Here is a 17,730-nt window from a genome sequence, read left to right on the forward strand (position 1 = left end):
CAATAGAACACTACTGCGAAGCCTGTACTGTCCCTCAACCAATATGCCCAAACTGTAAAAAAGACCACCCTGCATAAGCTAGAACATGTGAACACTGGAAAAATGAAAAACTTATTCAGAAGTATAAAACAAGCCATGTTTCCTATCAAGAAGCAAAGCAGATCATCTCACCACCAACCCATCCAAACAGACCTACACATGCTCAAATCACCAAAAGATACCAATCAACAGCAATGCAAACTGAATTATCGGTACCTACAAAAGAGTCTTTTTCAAATCACCTCAAATCCTTGTACAGTGCAACCCAAACTCAAGCAGTCAATACACCAATATCCATACTATGCGATAAACTTCACCCCCCGGATGAAGAATGCAAAGAAAAACAAAGCAAAACTTCCAGAAATCAAGAGGAAATGGATATTACTGAAAAATCTGCAGATGATGGTGTCCTAGAAATTTTTGTCCAAGAAGACATGGACATGGGAAGCCTTCCTTTCCAAAAAAAGATAAAAATAAGAGTGAAAAACAGAACTTCAACAACACAAAAACGTTCTGAAAGCCTAACAAGAAACTAATAATAAACACAATAATTCAGTGGAATTGTCATGATTTCCATGCCAATATTGATGATGTATATGATCTCACCTCTAAATATACTCTAATATGTCTCTGTCTTCAAGAGATATATTTAAAACCTCAAGATACACCAAAACTGTCTGAGTATAATATCTTTAGAAAAGACAGAACCCACCAAAATACTGCACATGGTGGTGTAGCTATTTCAGTAAACCCACATGTTCCTACAAAGCTTGTCTTACTGAATTCTCCACTTGAGGCAGTAGCCGTCAGAGTAGCTGCTAACATTCACATTACAATATGTTCCTTGTACATTCCACCTAGTTATAGCCTTCAACAAAATGATCTAAATAGTTGCATCGCCCCACTCCCCACATCTTTCCTCATTCTGGGAGATTTAAATGGACATCATACTCTATGGGGTAATGACCACATTGATCAAAGGGGAAAACTAATTGAACAATGTTTAGATGACAGCAACCTTCTTCTAAATGATGGGTCACCAACACATGTTCACCTCCCTTCTGGAACTAGTACTGCAATAGATTTGTCCATCTGTTCTCCAACCCTGTATACTACTCTAAAGTGGACAGTAAACAACGATCCATTACATAGTGATCATTTTCCCATACTAATTGATTTAATAAACAAGCCCTCTTATCAACTTACTAAAATTCTGCAGAATTTTAATGAACAAATTGCAAAACGATTTTCCTTCCTGGAAAGAAAATCACTTTGCAATTTGTTCGTTAAAATTCTTTTAATTAATTTTCTTATTTTTAATTGTGTTAAATTGAGTTTAATCATGTTAAATTCAGTGTTACTGGGTTAAATTGATTTTTAATTATTTGTTACTCTAATGTAAGTTTTTCGATTTTTTTCGTTTTAATTTCTGAAGAGTATCATATGGAAGTGTTCTACGTACTATATTGAGGTAAACTTCTCTTATCATTTTACAAAAAAATGCTGAAGCACATGAATCACCTCTCTCAATCAGAAGACTGATACTACGCTATGCATAGTATTAGTCTTCTGATTGAGAAGACCGATACTGTCAGTCTTCAAATATCACTGCAGTTTTCCCAAACATCACATTAGTATATCAGTTGTCATGTGAGTTTAGTATATTCTCTGCCGAACTAATAGCAATTCAGGTTGCACTGAATTGTATTGAGTCCTCTAATATTAAAGACAGCATAATTTTCTCAGATACTTCAAGCACTGAAAAACACCATGAACATTACTCACCCAGTCACGAAAGAAATAATCACCTCTTTGCATATCTTGTCGGAACTTGAGAGAAACATATACTTCTGTTGGGTCCCAAGACATATGGCAATTCCTGGAAATGAACTAGCGGACAATGCTGCCAAATCTACTCACCTACCACCCAACAACAAATGGAAAGTACCTTATCAAGACTATAGACCAATAATCCAGGAAAAATGCATGTGCCAGTGGCAGTTATCATGGCAGCAGCAACAATTTAACAATAAGCTTTGAAGTAATAAACCAAATCTTGAGCGATGGCCTTCCAGCTTCAGTTCAATTAGACAACTGGAGGTAATACTAGCCAGTCTGCGAATAGGTCACTAATGTTACTCATGGTTATATTTTAAGGGGGAGATACCCCCCCCCCCTCAGTGTCATCATTGTAACACTGTGCTTTCGGTAAAACATATCCTTGTTGAATGCACAAAATATACAAGAGAATGCCAAAAACTTTTTACTCCAGCCACAACAGAAGACTTTCTTACACTTCACTTTTGGATAATAAAACAAAGGTCTCGAGCATTTTTACTCAAAATGATTAATGTTTACCACCCCATTTAACTAGTTAAAAAGAAATCTACTGTTACTAATTTTGCTGTTTAGTTTATCCAAGAAGAAATAACATGCACACTAACCACACGTATGGCCACAGATGCCAATGTGCCTAATAAATCCCCAAATAAACAAACAAACCAATATCCGCTACCATTTCCTTAAATGCTGATCTCCAGGTAATTCTCCAGTGGGGCAAAAACAACTTAGTTGGTTTCAATCCTAAAACTCAGTCTTGTCTTTGGTGAAACTCTGATTTCTAGGCAAGTTGATATATCTCTTTTGGGGATTACCCTGACTTCTAATCTCTCTTGGCACAAGCACATTACAAATATTGCTTCCTCTGCATCTAAAAAACTGGGTTTTCTCTTTCGCTCTCGGCATTACTTCTCTTACAATCAGCTGTTCACTCTGTACAAATTGCGAATTAATGACTCATCTCTGAGTCTCTCCACTCTCTGTCTCATAACCATTCTGTTTCTGCTGCATGCCTTTTCTACAGATGTTTCCATGGGCACTGTTCTTCTGAATTGGCTTCTATAATTCCTTCTCTCTCTTTCAAAACAGTCCGAACACGTGCCACCAAAATCCATTTACTGTCCAACTTCAAACTCACAGAACCAACTTTTCATCTTCCTTGTTTATTCATGCAACTGCCATTTACTGGAACAACCTTCCTTCATACATATTTCCTGAAACTTACAATCTACAGAAGTTCAAGTCTAATGTAAACAAATATCTTCTTTCGTCTTCTCAACCTCCAACCCATGCATGGTAAGTACTGTAGGTTCTAATACCTCTCGTGGTTGGGGTTTTCATATAAAAAAAATAAAAAAAATCCAAATATTTCATTAATTTATATAACATGCTCCCTCTATTTTTATTTTATCTGCGAAAAGATCTCAACCACCCTCTCATCCATTTCACAAATATACATGGTCTCAGTTCCAAACTCAGTGATTTCCATTTACAGTCTGCCAAGCCCCACTTACCTTTCCTAATAGAATCCCAACTATTATTTTGTGCTGAAAACACTGCCCATTGCAGTTGTCCTAATTACTAACTCTTAATTCCTTTCACTTCAAAGTCATCAAACGGGATCCTCATTTGGAATCTCCTCTGGTTTAAAATCCCTGTACCCCATTCTATCAAATTCATCTGTTATTGGGATTCTCCAAATTCCATTAATCACCGTGAACTGTTTGACTTCCTTTCTTTGATGATTATGTTCATAGCCCCAGCTGTCTTCAGTTTCCTAGTAACACTGGCCCAGCTTGTCAAAATGTTAAAGAAATTCTCACATTACTTGTTCTTTTACCTATAAAAATACCTAACAAACCCAAAGATCTTTTACTCATCAGCAGCCCTTCAAAGTAGGCAGTCAAAGTAGTCCTCTAATGCACCTCCACAACTTGATTTCCATAGCCGGGTGGGCAGGAACAGCAGTGCATAGTACATGCTTCTTGATTAGACCGGGGTTCGAGCCTGTGACCACCAAATACGGAGGATGCGGAAAGGTCAGAGAATGACCACCGCATATCCCCGGAGCAATATGGCCTTAGTTGCTAATGCTCCTAAAAACCAAATAACAAACAACTTGATTGGAGAACATTCTTCCAGATATCACTACTGGAGCTTACTAACTGGGAGTTTAAAATGCTGATAGAACTCTTATTCAAATATCTTTTGTGAGTCATACTGATGGAACTCATACATAAATCTCATTTGTGAGTCATGCACTGAATTTCAGTGTAATTCATTGCTTGCATTTTCACAATGGTGGGAAGAAACATCAGGGTCTACACCACACTTCCTGGTAATTCATTCCACTACTGAAAAGCCCATAGGGAAGAGATTTTGCTCTTTATTCAGAAGTGTCTGGCAGGATCCTTAATATCAGTGATATGTATGGTGATAATTCAATAGAAACCAAAAATGAAAAGCATTTAGAATGGTTTCTCACATGCCACCTGTATTGGGGCAATACTGATTACAGTTAGTAATAGTAATAGCCATATAGTGCAAGGAAGCCAGAGGCATTTGCTGCACTGGGTGGGGGGGACAGTAGATAAGAAAATACAAATTATTTGCATCCCTCCTCACATAGGATGCAAACAAGACTCACCCTCTCAGTCCCAACTACTCGTGAAGGCAACATGTTCCATCATCAATGACTTGCTTGCTGGCTGCAAGAAAACTTCCTATAATCTAATCTAAATTTCAACCCTGGTAATTTGAATTTATAACCCCTAGTTCAGTAAACCGTGAAAATTCTGCCTCCATTCATTTTACAAATCCCTCTCAGAGTCTTATATACTGAGTGGACAGAAATCATGGGATGCCTACCTAGTAACAGGTAGACCCACCCTTTGCCCAGATAAGGGCAGTTACACGGCGAGGCATTGAGTCCACTAGTTCACAAAAGCATTCCACAGGTATTTCCATCCATGACTGCTGCACTGCTGTCCATAATTCCATCGCATTCCTGGGTGGAGGATCTAAAGCTCGAACGAACCTTTCCACAGCATCCCAAAGATGCTCCACGGGGTTCATGTCCGGTGAACAGGAATGCCCTTCCATGGTGGTAAAATCTACGGAATGCCCTTTGAACCATGTTCTAGTCACCACGGCTCTGTGGGGAGGCACATTGTCCTGCTGAAAGAGTCCATTGCCTTGTAGGTGCACGATGAACATGAAGGGATGCAGATGGACACATAACCTGGACTGTTCAGAGATGCGTTTAGACATAACAGAGGTCCCAATGTGTGCCAGTTGAACATGCCCCAGCCCATTATTGACCATCCACCTTCCTGAACAGTTCCTTGTTGACGTGACGGATGCATAGTTTTGTGCAGTTTATACCAGATATGCACTCTCCCATCCGCTCGAAATAACTGGAAACGGGACTCATCAGACCAGGAGACACATTTCCAGTCATCAAGGTCCAGTGCTGATGTTCTTTCACCCAGTTGAGGCGTAGAGTCCTATGTCATTATGGTTTTAACAATGGGACTCTGGTGAGTCAGCGGCCCATAACCTATTGCAGCTAATGATCGCTTAATGGTCTTGGTGAAGACGTCAAAGGCCATGTTAATCCACCACTTTTCTCTGCCCACAGCACTACGAAATACATAGGGAAAAACATCTAGCCTGGAAAAGACTGGTCGAAGACACAATGGGAAAAGACCCATGGGGCCTGGTCTATAGGCTGGTATTTGAGAAAATACGCCCGGGAGAAGTATTCTCCTCAATCACAAGCTCCCCAAACAATGAAACACTGACATGGGAACAGTCAGTAAATGAAATCTTGGAAGGGTTAATAAAGCAGGACGTAACAAACCCTGAGAGCCCCACACAGACAACCATCCGAATTCAGCACCTGGCTTACAAAGCAACAGATAGAGAAGATGACTTCACACATGAGGAAATAAATGAAGCAATACACTCCTTCACAGATTGAAAATGCCCAGGATTAGATCTGATAGAGGTAGCAATAATGAAGAGACTGTGGAAAACAAATAGCACAGTATTGGAAATCCTCTTCAACACATGTCTACATGAGGGCACCGTTCCTGCCCCCTGGAAAACAGCAAACCTTAAAATCCTAATTAAACACCCTGATAAGCCCCCCAACTTAGCTTCCTCCTACCGCCCCATTGCCCTACTTCCTGTCATAGGCAAAGTCCTAGAAAAACTAATAGTGGGCAGATTCCTACAATACTATACCAAAAAACATCTTTCCTCACACTGCCAATTCGGCTTCACCCCTGGCAAGTCAGCTGTGGGAGCTATCAAACAAGTTCTTAATACTATCACTTCATCGGAATTTAATTATGTCCTAGGTCTCTTTGTAGACTTTAAAGGTGCCTTTGACACCTTATGGTGGCAAAGTGTGCTGGCAAGGTTTCGAGAGGCAGAGGTCTCAATTCCGATCTATCGTCTAATTACAGACTACTTCTCAAACAGGCACCTTGTGGTCTCAAGTGGAGCATGCTCCGTAACAAGACCGGTGACCCGCGGCTGCCCACAGGGATCTGTTCTTGGCCCAGTTTGCTGGAACATGGTCCTTGATGAGTGGCTCGCAAAAGATTTCCCCCAAATAACTAAAATAGGATATGCAGACGATCTTGTTCTGCTCCTACAGGGTAACTCACGGCTTGAGCTGGAAACCAGAGCAAAGGAGGCCTTAAATGATCTAATCTCCTGGTGTGCAACAAACAAACTAGAATTGTCTGCAGAAAAAACAAAACAAGTCCTCTTTAAGGGAAAACTCAACAGAAACAGGCCCCCATTAATAAAAATCAATGAACAGAGTATAGGTATGGAATCCACATACAAGTACTTAGGAGTCATACTAGATGAGAAACTAAACTTTATAGAACACGCAAAATAACTAAGAAATAAAACCCAACAATTAACAGGAAAATTATTGAGAATTGCCCGGAAAAAGTGGAACATAAAATCATCTACACTGGCAATGTATTACAAATGTCTATTCCTACCCATTATATGCTACGGAGCAGGTGCTTGGGCACCCAGCATTAAACACTGCCTAGTAAAAAAATACTTAATGCAGGCACAGAGAATTTTCCTGCTGGCCTCCTCCAGAGCATGTAGAACCATTTCTACATCAGCACTCCAGATAATATGTGGTAAAATACCAATAACATATGAAATTATACAGGTATATTTAAAATACTACAGAAGACAAAGAACCCCACATTCCCTAGGAGAATATACAACAGATCCAAATGAGACAGATAAGGAAGAAAAAAGAAGATTAAGAGAAATGTTCATTACAGACTGGCAAAGAGAATGGAGAGAAGACACCAAAGGGAGAACAACATACCAGTTCATCCCCCTGGCACAGGAAATAAATAAAAAAAATAAACCCTGGTTGAGCCCAGATTTATATACTACCTTCCTCCTGTCGGGTCATGGAAGCATAAATGCAAGACTGCATGCTCTGGGGCTGGCTGATTTCCCCAACTGCAGATGCGGGTCACTGGAAACCGTACAACATATAATGCTGGAATGCGTAAACTACACAGACCTGAGACAGCCATTCCAGCTTGTAACAGAAGTATATCACACTGAGGACTTCCCCAAAGTGCTGGAATCACCAGATAACTTTCAGGCATTAGTAAACTTTGCAACAAGTGCATTCAAAAGAAGAAGAACCCTCCTCGGTATGCCGGAGTAAAGCAAGAGGCAACACACAAGCCCATACCAAACATTGGGAAAGAGGACACAGCATGGATGGAGACTAACCTCCGGAAAGGGACTGATATATATTCTCAGTACCCATGCTAAAAATATCACAATAAAAGGAATACATGCTGACTGCAGCACTGTCATCTCAGATAGTCATAACAATGGACATAAACTGTACATGTACCATAATAAACAGTACCAGGAACAAAAGACCAGTTCACCCTAACATGGTAAATGTCTAAAACACAACAAGTGAGTAAGGGAAATGGAAAGTATACCCTAAGCCACAGAAATATGACATTAACAAGAAGTAATGATTGCAATATGGAATACAACAAATATTAATTCAAGGGCATGGTACTGAACTACATCCTCAGGGTCCATGTTTCAGACAACACGGTGCACTTACCACACAAGTCGATTAGCACCATTAAGAAATACATGTTGACTACAGTAGTACCTTCTCAGGGAACCACAACAACGGTCATACACCTTATATGTACCACGAATATCAGTGCCAGGCTCACTCAGACCAGTTAAACCTGTCAGTGCCTGGGCCTAGGGCACAACTGGTAGGTATAGGTAGCAGGGAATAATTGTCCTAGATCATGGTAGTAGTGAATAAGTGTCCTGGATCACAGTATGTACCACAACCTATTAATGCCAAGCTCACTAAGACCAGTTAACCCTGCCAGTGCCTGGGCCCAAGGCTCATCTGGTAGGTAAAGGAAGTAGTGAATATTTGCCCCAGATCACAGTAGCACTGCAACAACAAGAAGGAATGATTGAGGCATAGAAGACAACAAGAAGGGAGGAAAGGGAAGGAAAGAGAGTGGAAGAAAAAGGGGAAGAAGAGAGACAGAATAGAATCAAGGGGCAGGTCACTGAATTACATTCCCAGTGCCCATGCCTCAGAAATCTCACCCTGCAAGCAGTTAAGTGCCAATGAGAACAAAGCAGGTTGACTGCAACACTGACATCACAAATTACACCAAGGGCCAAAAACCTGTACCTCACATCAACAGTACCAGGCACAATAAGGCCAGTTAACCTCAACATTGCCAAAGCCAAAGGCACCAAGTGAGCAGAGGTAATGGGGAGAAATTACCAGGTCACAATAGTTTGACATGGACAAGAAGCAAAGATTGTGACATGAACAACAACAAAGAAGAAGGGAAGGGGGAGAGAAGGAGAAAAGAGGAAGGGAAGAGAAGGAAGAAGGGGAAAGGAGGGAAAGGGAAAGAAGAAGAAGAAGAGGAAAAGGGAAAGAAAAGACTAATACCAAGGGGCATAACACTGAACAACACACCCAGTGCCCATGCCTAAGACTTCTCAGTATACTCACCCTACAAGCAACTAAGAGTCATTGAGAACAAAACAGGTAGACTACAGTGCAGTTATCACAGATAATGTGATACCAAAGGCCATAAATTTTGCATGTGCCATAACTTAACAGCCTTAGGCACAATAAGACCAACTAACCCTGACATTGCCTAAGCTTAAGGCACAACAGGTGAGTCCCTATAAGATCACAACAGTAAAACTTGAACCAAGAACATTGATCGTGACATGGAAGACAACAAAAATAAAATCAAGGGGCATGGTATTGAACTACACTCCCAGAGTACGTGTTCCAGGCAACACAGTGCTTTTACTATAGGTAATTAAGTAATATAAAGAAAAATGCATGATGACTACAGTCTTATCTTCACAGAGCACCACTTCAATGGTTATAAACCCTGAATGTACCTTAAAGTACCAGTGCCAGACACACAAAGGCCAGTTAACCCGGTCTTTACTAAGCCTAAGGCACAACAAGAAAGTATAGGTAAGGGTGAGTACCTATCCTAGACCATAATAATATTGCATAAACGAAAGGAATGATAGTAACATCAAATATAATAAATATGAAGTCAAGGGGTATGGTACTGAGCCAAACTCTCAGTGCCCATGTTACAGACATCAGAGTACTCTCACCAGACAAGAAGTTAAGCGTCATAAAAGAACTACATGTTCACCTCAGCCTCATCCTCTCAGAGTACCATACCAATGGGCATTAACCATGGATGTACTCCGGGCCCACCAAGAACAATAACCCTATCATTGCTTAAGCCCAAGACACATCTAGTAGATATAGGCAGTGGTAAGTAACTATCCTAGATCATAGTAGTTCTGAATGAACAAAAGGATTGATGTGACAAAGAAACAACAAAGATCATACTGAGGGACATGATACCGACCCAAACTCTCAATGACCAGATCCCAGACATCACAGTATGCATACCTTGCAAACAATATGAGCCATAAGGAAAAGATGAAGAAGGAGAGGAAGAGAAAGCGAAGTGAGAAGAAGAAAGAAGAAGGGAAGAAAGAGGAGGAAAACCACCGATGAACGTGGCCAAACTACTGCACCTATGCCAACACACTACGGCAAAACATTGGGAGTTGGGTCACACAGGATTCGCCCAAGAGGAAGAGAAGAGAAGAAGATGGAACATGGAAGAGTGGGGAGAGGGAAGTAGAGAAGAAATGGACAATGCCGTATCCGGATAGAACAATACCGTCCAGACTACAGCCTTCCCACTCTGGGACAGGATTAAGCCCTGCAGGAGATGGAGTACCACATCACATCTCCCACTCTTGGACAGGATTAAGCCCTGTGAGAGTTTTTTTTTTTTTTTTTTTTTTTAGGAAAGAAAACAATGCTAAGGTGTGGCCTGGTAATTCCTGGGGGGATCTTCCCCGGGGAATTGCCCGGCCACACAGAGTCTACCAATAGGACTGACTGGCCTAGTCCGCATCCTCATAAGATTATAAATAGAAAGTAGATCCTGGCTGCCTCCACGTGGCTAGGGATGGGAGTGGGGGGCTGGGACACAACTCTGCCCGCAGCCCCTTACTGCTAAATGCCAGGTGCCGGCTAACACACAACGCAAACACAACACTACTGCACACCTAACTCAAAATTTCATCTATTAGATGCAAAAACTTTTTTTTTTTTTTTTTAAATTCAAAATTTAAAATTTAAAATTTAAAAACAAATTTTTTTTTTTTTTTTTTTTAACCTTGAACCGACTTTGTTTTCTATGTTCTACTTTATTTTCAGCCGACAATTGGCGAAAAAGCCTAACAAACGGCGGATATAGGGGACACCCTGGAAGCCGCCATTAACTTACAAATACACTTTGAAACTTTGCCCACAGCACTGTTCACGATGAGATGTTATTCCAGAAATGGCATATTTCCGAAACACTCCTGATACTGTCGAATGGGGATAGTGCAATTTCTGTACCACCTCCGTGATAGAGTGACCCATGCATCGGGAACCCACTATCATCCCTCTTTTGAAGTTAGTTAACTCACAATGTTTATTCATACTGACACTGAATTACCATCTACGTGAATGCAGTGAACCTATATACCTGCCAAGCAGTGGGTTCGTCCACTATCGAGAGGGATGACAGTGTCGCGTTGCCCAGGAACCAGGTATCCCATGTATTCTGTATTTTCAGTGTAAACTTCAATCAGTTCACCTCTGAGATGCCTGGTTGCCAAGTTCTGTAGCCGACAAATTCGGAGTCTTTCCTTATATAGTCGCTAATTTGCTGATCTCACCATGCACATTGCCCATCTTAGGATCCTTTCAAGAAGCTCAATGTCTTTTTTTCATATGAGGCTTCCATAATTGAACACAATATTCAAAATGTGGACTCAATTGCCTTATACAGTGGGACTATGACCTCCATATCTCTACAGGATAATGTTCGATAAATCATGGATAGAACACCATTGGCTTTCTGACTACCTGTTTATACTGCTCAGAAACCTTCATATCTGCAAGTGCAAGTATTATAATTCCCAGATCCCTTTCTTCCTCTACTGTTTTTGATTCAACCCAAGTGTATAATTTATTTTGGGGTTGCCATTCCCCTAGTGCAAGACCTTGCATTTTTCTGCATTAAAACACAGCTCCCACTTTTCTGACCATTCTTGCAGCCTGTTCAAGTCATCCTGAAGGAGTGCTGCTTGGTACTGATCATTAACTATTCTACCAATCTTTACTTCATCTGCAAATTTTGACATCAAGCCTTCTATTCCATCGTTGATGTCGTTTATGAAAATCAGAAATAACAGTGGTCCATGAACCAATCCCTGGGGAACCCCACTTCTGACTTTACACCAGTCAAGAATATCATTAATCACAACCCTCTGCCTTCTGTCCTGCAGCCACCCAACAATCCATCTTAGAATTTTAACAGTAATCCCGACATGTTCCAGCTTATACAATAACCTCTCATAAGGAAATGAGCCTTGCTAAAAGCCAAATAAACTACACTGGTGTTCAAAGAAAGTGCATCATCCCCTAAAATTGTAATTGTCATCCAAATAACGTAAGTATATGGCAATATTTCTTACAGATTGCATCAGTTAAGATTGACACACATGGTTGGTGACATAATATTGCATCAGCTGTAACTTTCAGCTATATATGCACTCTGCAAGAGTTGCAGTCATTCCTTGCTTGTGTCAGGATGGCGAGTTACGTGCAGTTGACGCCACAAAGAAAGAGTGCTATTGTTGCTTTACATGAGGATGTTCTTCCCTTCATATTGCTTATAGAGTGCCTTGTAATCAATCGACAGTGGGTAGATTTCTTTCCAAACTCAAGAATACTGGTTCTGCTGATAGGAAAAAAGCAACCAAACACAAAAGAGTCTCTACGCCGAAACAGGACTGCGTTTTGAAGCACTTATGCCTTATAAACTATAAAGCTTCTTCGTTGAAGAAAAGAGAATGGGAAAAACATACAGGAGTGGTAGCAAGTGCACTAACAGTTAAAAGATGCCTCTTCAAAAATGGACTTGTAGCCCGTCGTCCTAAGAAGAAGCCCGTCCTCACACAAGAAATGAAAAGGCCTGATTAATTTGGTGTAAGGAGCATGTCAAATGGACCTCCAAGCAGTGAAAGTCAGTTATTTTCTTGGATGAGAAGAAATTCAACCTGCATGGCTCTGATGGGAGACAAACAATTCGCCGTAGACATGGTGAAGGATGCCATCCAGACTGTATGGTGTCTACAGTAAAATTCGCTACCGGCCAAATGATATGGGGGATGCATATCATTTGGCCGGTAGGGAAAATGATATGGGGGGTGCATTTCGTATCATGGAGTATATAAAACTGCAGTTTATAAAAGGTTCCGTAAATGCCAATGGATACCTGGCTATACTGGAAGGCAAATTGCTGCCAACCATTTGAGACCATTTCAACCTGCCACGTAACTGCATCTTTCAGGATGACTCTGCACCTTGTCATCAGGAAAAAAGTGTAAGTAGGCACTTCTGTAGTTACTTTAGCTTCATTTCTGCATTAGAGGTTTGATAGTAATGTGTTTACTTTTGTTACAGGTGAAAAAATGGTTGGAAGAACAGTCCATTACAGCTCTTAGCTGGACAGGAAACAGCCCGGACCTGAATCCTATAGAGAACTGTTGGCATCGTGTGGAATCTAAATTTAAACTCAATAGGTATGTGTCCTTGGCTTTCTTTGCATAATAAGCATAACAGATTAAGATATTAATGATCTTTTACTTTTATTAAATAATAAAGCATTGGTTAAAATTCAATGCACTTTTGGCTATGAAACCCTTACTCTTTGTTTCTGTCATCAGTACATTACATGTAAAGGATCTCCCCTGCCTCTGAAATGATCATAATTATATATACATGCTCCTTTCATAGACAACCATTATGGGCACATAATTGCGGCCCCGAGTGCCAAGCAAAGTGATCTAGCGATTTTCCAAAGCAATTTGAAAGCATCCTTTTCTATAAACGAGTAGTTTAAAAAATTTCTAATCTTTTCTTTCAAAGTTATTTATTTTTGGCCCTTCTAAGCAAGTTTTATACCAAGAAAGGAAATACACCTTTTTTTGTATTTATATAACTAACTTCTCTAACACAGTAACCACTAACCTCTTATCGCTTGGTCACTAGTGCCTCTACATGGTGGGGCTGGTAACCTGAGTATAAATTCAATACTTAGGGCAAAAAGGAGCAAACATGGATCCCTTAATATCACCATCTAAAGAGCCTACGTGCCCACGTGAACTTGAATCATTTCAAGCAAAAAGAATTAAAAACGATGATTCTTCATGTGACATGCCTGCTTTCTTAATTCTGCATTCTTTGTCAACAAAACCGGTTAACAGCTTATCTCCATTTCTTGTGCAGAAAAGCATAGAAGCTGTAGCAGGTACTCCTAAAATGGTTAAATGACTTCACTCAGGAGATCTCCTTGTAGAAACATCAAACCCAAATTAATCTAGGCAGCTCCTGAAGCAAATGACCTTTGGAGGCCTTCTCATTTCTGTTACCCCACACAGAACTTTAAACACTTCAAAAGGGTCATTTCAGAATGGGACTTCCTTAATGTTACCGAGGGTGAAATTGCTGAAGAACTTAAGGCACAACATGTCATCAGTGCTAAAATAATTATGACTAAACAAGATGGTGTCCTTACACCCATAAGAATAGTAATCCTTCCCTTTAACACTCCAAATCTTCCTGCATCAGTTAAAGCTGACTACTTTTCCTGTAAGATCCAACCATATATTCTAAATCCACTTAGATGCTTTAAATGCCAGAAGTATGGTCATTCTCAAACAGAATGTCAAGGAAAGTCTATTTGTCCCTCATGTGGCTCTCCAGACCACTCCCAAACTGAATGCACAACAGTAACAGCGAAGTGTTCCAACTGCCAGGGTGCTCACCCTGCATATTCCAGAACTTATGAATCATGGAAGATGGGTAAGAAAATATTGAAGTACAAGGTAGAGAAAAATGTCTCATACCAGTAAGCATGAAAACAGATATTAAACGTGATACCTTCCAACTCATACTTCCAAAACATCCACCAGTGCTGTAGAAGTCGGTAGTTTGAATAAACTCAAGGAAGAAGTAGATAAAATTTTAAAGGGAATGATCATGTGATATGGGAAGTGTTTTTTTTTTTTTTTTTGGCTGATGCTATATAAACTTGCTTTCTTGCATTATTTGCCATTGCTGATACTAATTCTATAGAGCACTGAGCAGAGAGTGTATACTGAGAATGGTAATAGGTGGTTACTACCATTCTCAAGGAAAATACAAGGAATTTAAGAATCAAATACAGTAATACCCCGACTTACGCGAACTTGGAGTTACGCGGTTCTTGATTTTTTCGTTTGGCAACACTGCCGCCCACTATCTTCAAGGTCGTTTTTCATAAGTTATCGATATACGGTGCGACGGCAGAGAGTGAGAGTGAAAGATGAACAAAATTCAACTTAAAATTCTTGTATATGTGTGCATGAGCTGCACACATATACAAGAATTTGTATTCCAACTGTCATATTTATATGTGTGCATTCGAATTCGTGCTCAACGTTTGTCGGAAATTACATCGTTTTCACGGGAGAAATGGATCGCGTCGGTCGAGCCGTATACAGTCAGTCCTCGTATAACACGTGTTTACACTACACGAATTCGATCATACATTATTTATAAATACGGTAACGATATCTTATAATATAACACTAACCGAATTGGCTTATGCACGATTCGCCTTTGTGTTTACAAGAAATAGCAGTCGAATGCAGAATCACCCCAACCGAACGCAACACAATAGGAATGAAGAGAAGATTCTGAAAATGTATTTATGTTTTTTATATCAGTGAAGGGGAAACACATTTCACCATAATAACGTAAAAACCAACACAATTCCAGCTATCGGTAGGCAATTAGATCAAGTTTACTACCAGACCAGTTTATAACAGATTCCACTAGCAGAAACGCAACTCGATTTTTATTGTTTTATGGTAGTAACCCCTAGAAATGTGAGGTGTTATTAGTGTATCTCTGCCTTTATGGTGTTGTTTATTCAGTTGCTACATGCGCGCAGCTTTGTTAATGTGTATCAAGCGTGCCTCCTCTCTTTATTCCCTAAAAATGAGTAAAATACTTAAAAGGTGTGAAAAGGAAGCGTACTGGTGAAGACACTGCAGATTCAGAGAGAAAAAGAAAAGTAATTATCGATAAACAGAGGCGGACTGGATCAAAAATTTATAGTGGCCTCATACTATGGTTTATGGCCAAAATCACACAGGCCCACCGGGGTTTCCCCGGTAAGGCTTATGGCCAGTCCGCCTCTGTCGATAGAGAAAAAATATGAAATTGTGAAACGCTTTGAGCGAAATGAAAGACCATGTGATATTGCACGTGCTACAGGCCTAAATGAGGCAACGGCGAAAAGCACATGACAATTGCAAACTTGACAGAAGGTCTCAGCTCAATTGAAAAGGGCTTAAAAATTTTAGAAAACATAGACTCCAACGAAGAACGCGTTATAGCTACAAAGCAAGGAATAAAAAAATTATTAGCTTGCTACGAAGAAATTCTTCGTGAAAAAAAGAAGTCTCTGTGTTGTCAGACAAATTTGTTAGATTTTATGAAGCCATCGACATCGAAATAACTTTTTTACGTAAGTCATTTATTTTTTAATACATATTTTGTATTAATATGTATAAAGAACTGCAATTTTATTAATATTTTTCTTCTAAACTGATGTTTTTGTTAGTCCTTGGTCCCAATTAAACAAAATTTATATGTATTTATATGCAAAGTTGTACCCCGACTTACGCAAATTCGACTTAAGTGATTTTCGTCGGACCCACCTATTGCGTAACTTCGGGGTATTACTGTACAAGGAAAACAAGAACAGAAACCTTGCAGATCATCCTGTTATGCATTTTTGTTGTAATACCAAACAAAGTGAAGCTGAGAATGGCCACAAGAGAACTGCTCCATTGCAGAGCAGACCATCACCTAACTGGCAGTCATACTATGTACTTTGAAGGGTTGTTTGTGAGAAAAAAGGTCAAGAGTGTCATGGGTGTAATTATGATTATTCAGTATTGTGGATGATCCTAACCACACACACAAAATTTCTTTACCTATGTAAATGAATAATCTGTGTGAGGTCATCAGTTGTTGCAAAGGCCTCAGCATCTCGACCAGTTGGAGTTGTGAACATTAAAATCACCAAGGAGAATTACCTCACTGTTGGAGACTGAAGAAAGTCTAGTTTCAAAGAGAAGAAGTGAAAGATTCCAGAACAATTAGTGGAGTTGGGAGAACAATAGAGGGGAAAAACTGAATTTGACAGAATCAGGTAGAGAGATTTTAAGCCAGAGAAGATCAAAAAGAGGAGATTTCAAATTAGCTAATGAACTGCTAATTTTAAATCTGTTCTTTTTGGGAATATCAGAGCAGACATTTGCACAAATATCACCTTTGAAGTGAAACAAACCATACAGTGAATAATTAGGACAACTTAGATGAGCAGTGGTTGGGGTAACCAGTAATTGGGATTCTGTCAGAAAAAGTGAGGCTTGGCAGATTGTAGATGGAAATGGACATTAGTGAGATTGGAACTGAGACCACACACTTTTGTGAAATAAATGAGGAAGTTTTTGGGAGGTTTAGATCTTTTTGCAGATAAGTTTTTTCCACTAATTTGACATTGACGATGCATTCACTAGATAAAGTAAGGGTATGTTGTTTGTTATTTGTTAGTTATTTGGTTTTTAGGAGCATTAGCAACTAAGGCCATATTGCTCCGGGATATGCGGTGGTCATTTCCTGACCTTTCCGCATCCTCCGTATTTGGTGGTGACGGGCTCGAACCCCGGTCTAATCAAGAAGCGTGTGCTACGCACTGCTGCTCCTTCCCACCTGGCTACGGAGGCGGCGGGTATGTTGTGTGAAGTAATGAAATTTTTGGGTGGCACACATACAGGTATAAGGTATGTTCGTGTCAGACGGCACCTGGGATTTCTCCCATCTCCGCGTGTGTTTCGCTGTATCGAGGACAGTACACTGTCAAGCCAGAGACTTGAAAGTGTGTGGGTCATGTCTGTGCAGTGTGATATGTTGTGCCCATTGTTTATCCGGCTTATTGGCCGCCAGGCACACATACAGTGAGAATATATTCCAGCTCCTTGACATAACATGGCTTTGATGATGCCTGCACATACACATTACTTGGACTCCCTCCAGGACTAGCTGACAGCCTAAAG

Source organism: Mastigoproctus giganteus, chromosome 4 (assembly GCF_048544385.1).
Source record: "Mastigoproctus giganteus isolate SK-2022 chromosome 4, ASM4854438v1, whole genome shotgun sequence".
Lineage (NCBI taxonomy): Eukaryota > Metazoa > Arthropoda > Arachnida > Uropygi > Thelyphonidae > Mastigoproctus > Mastigoproctus giganteus.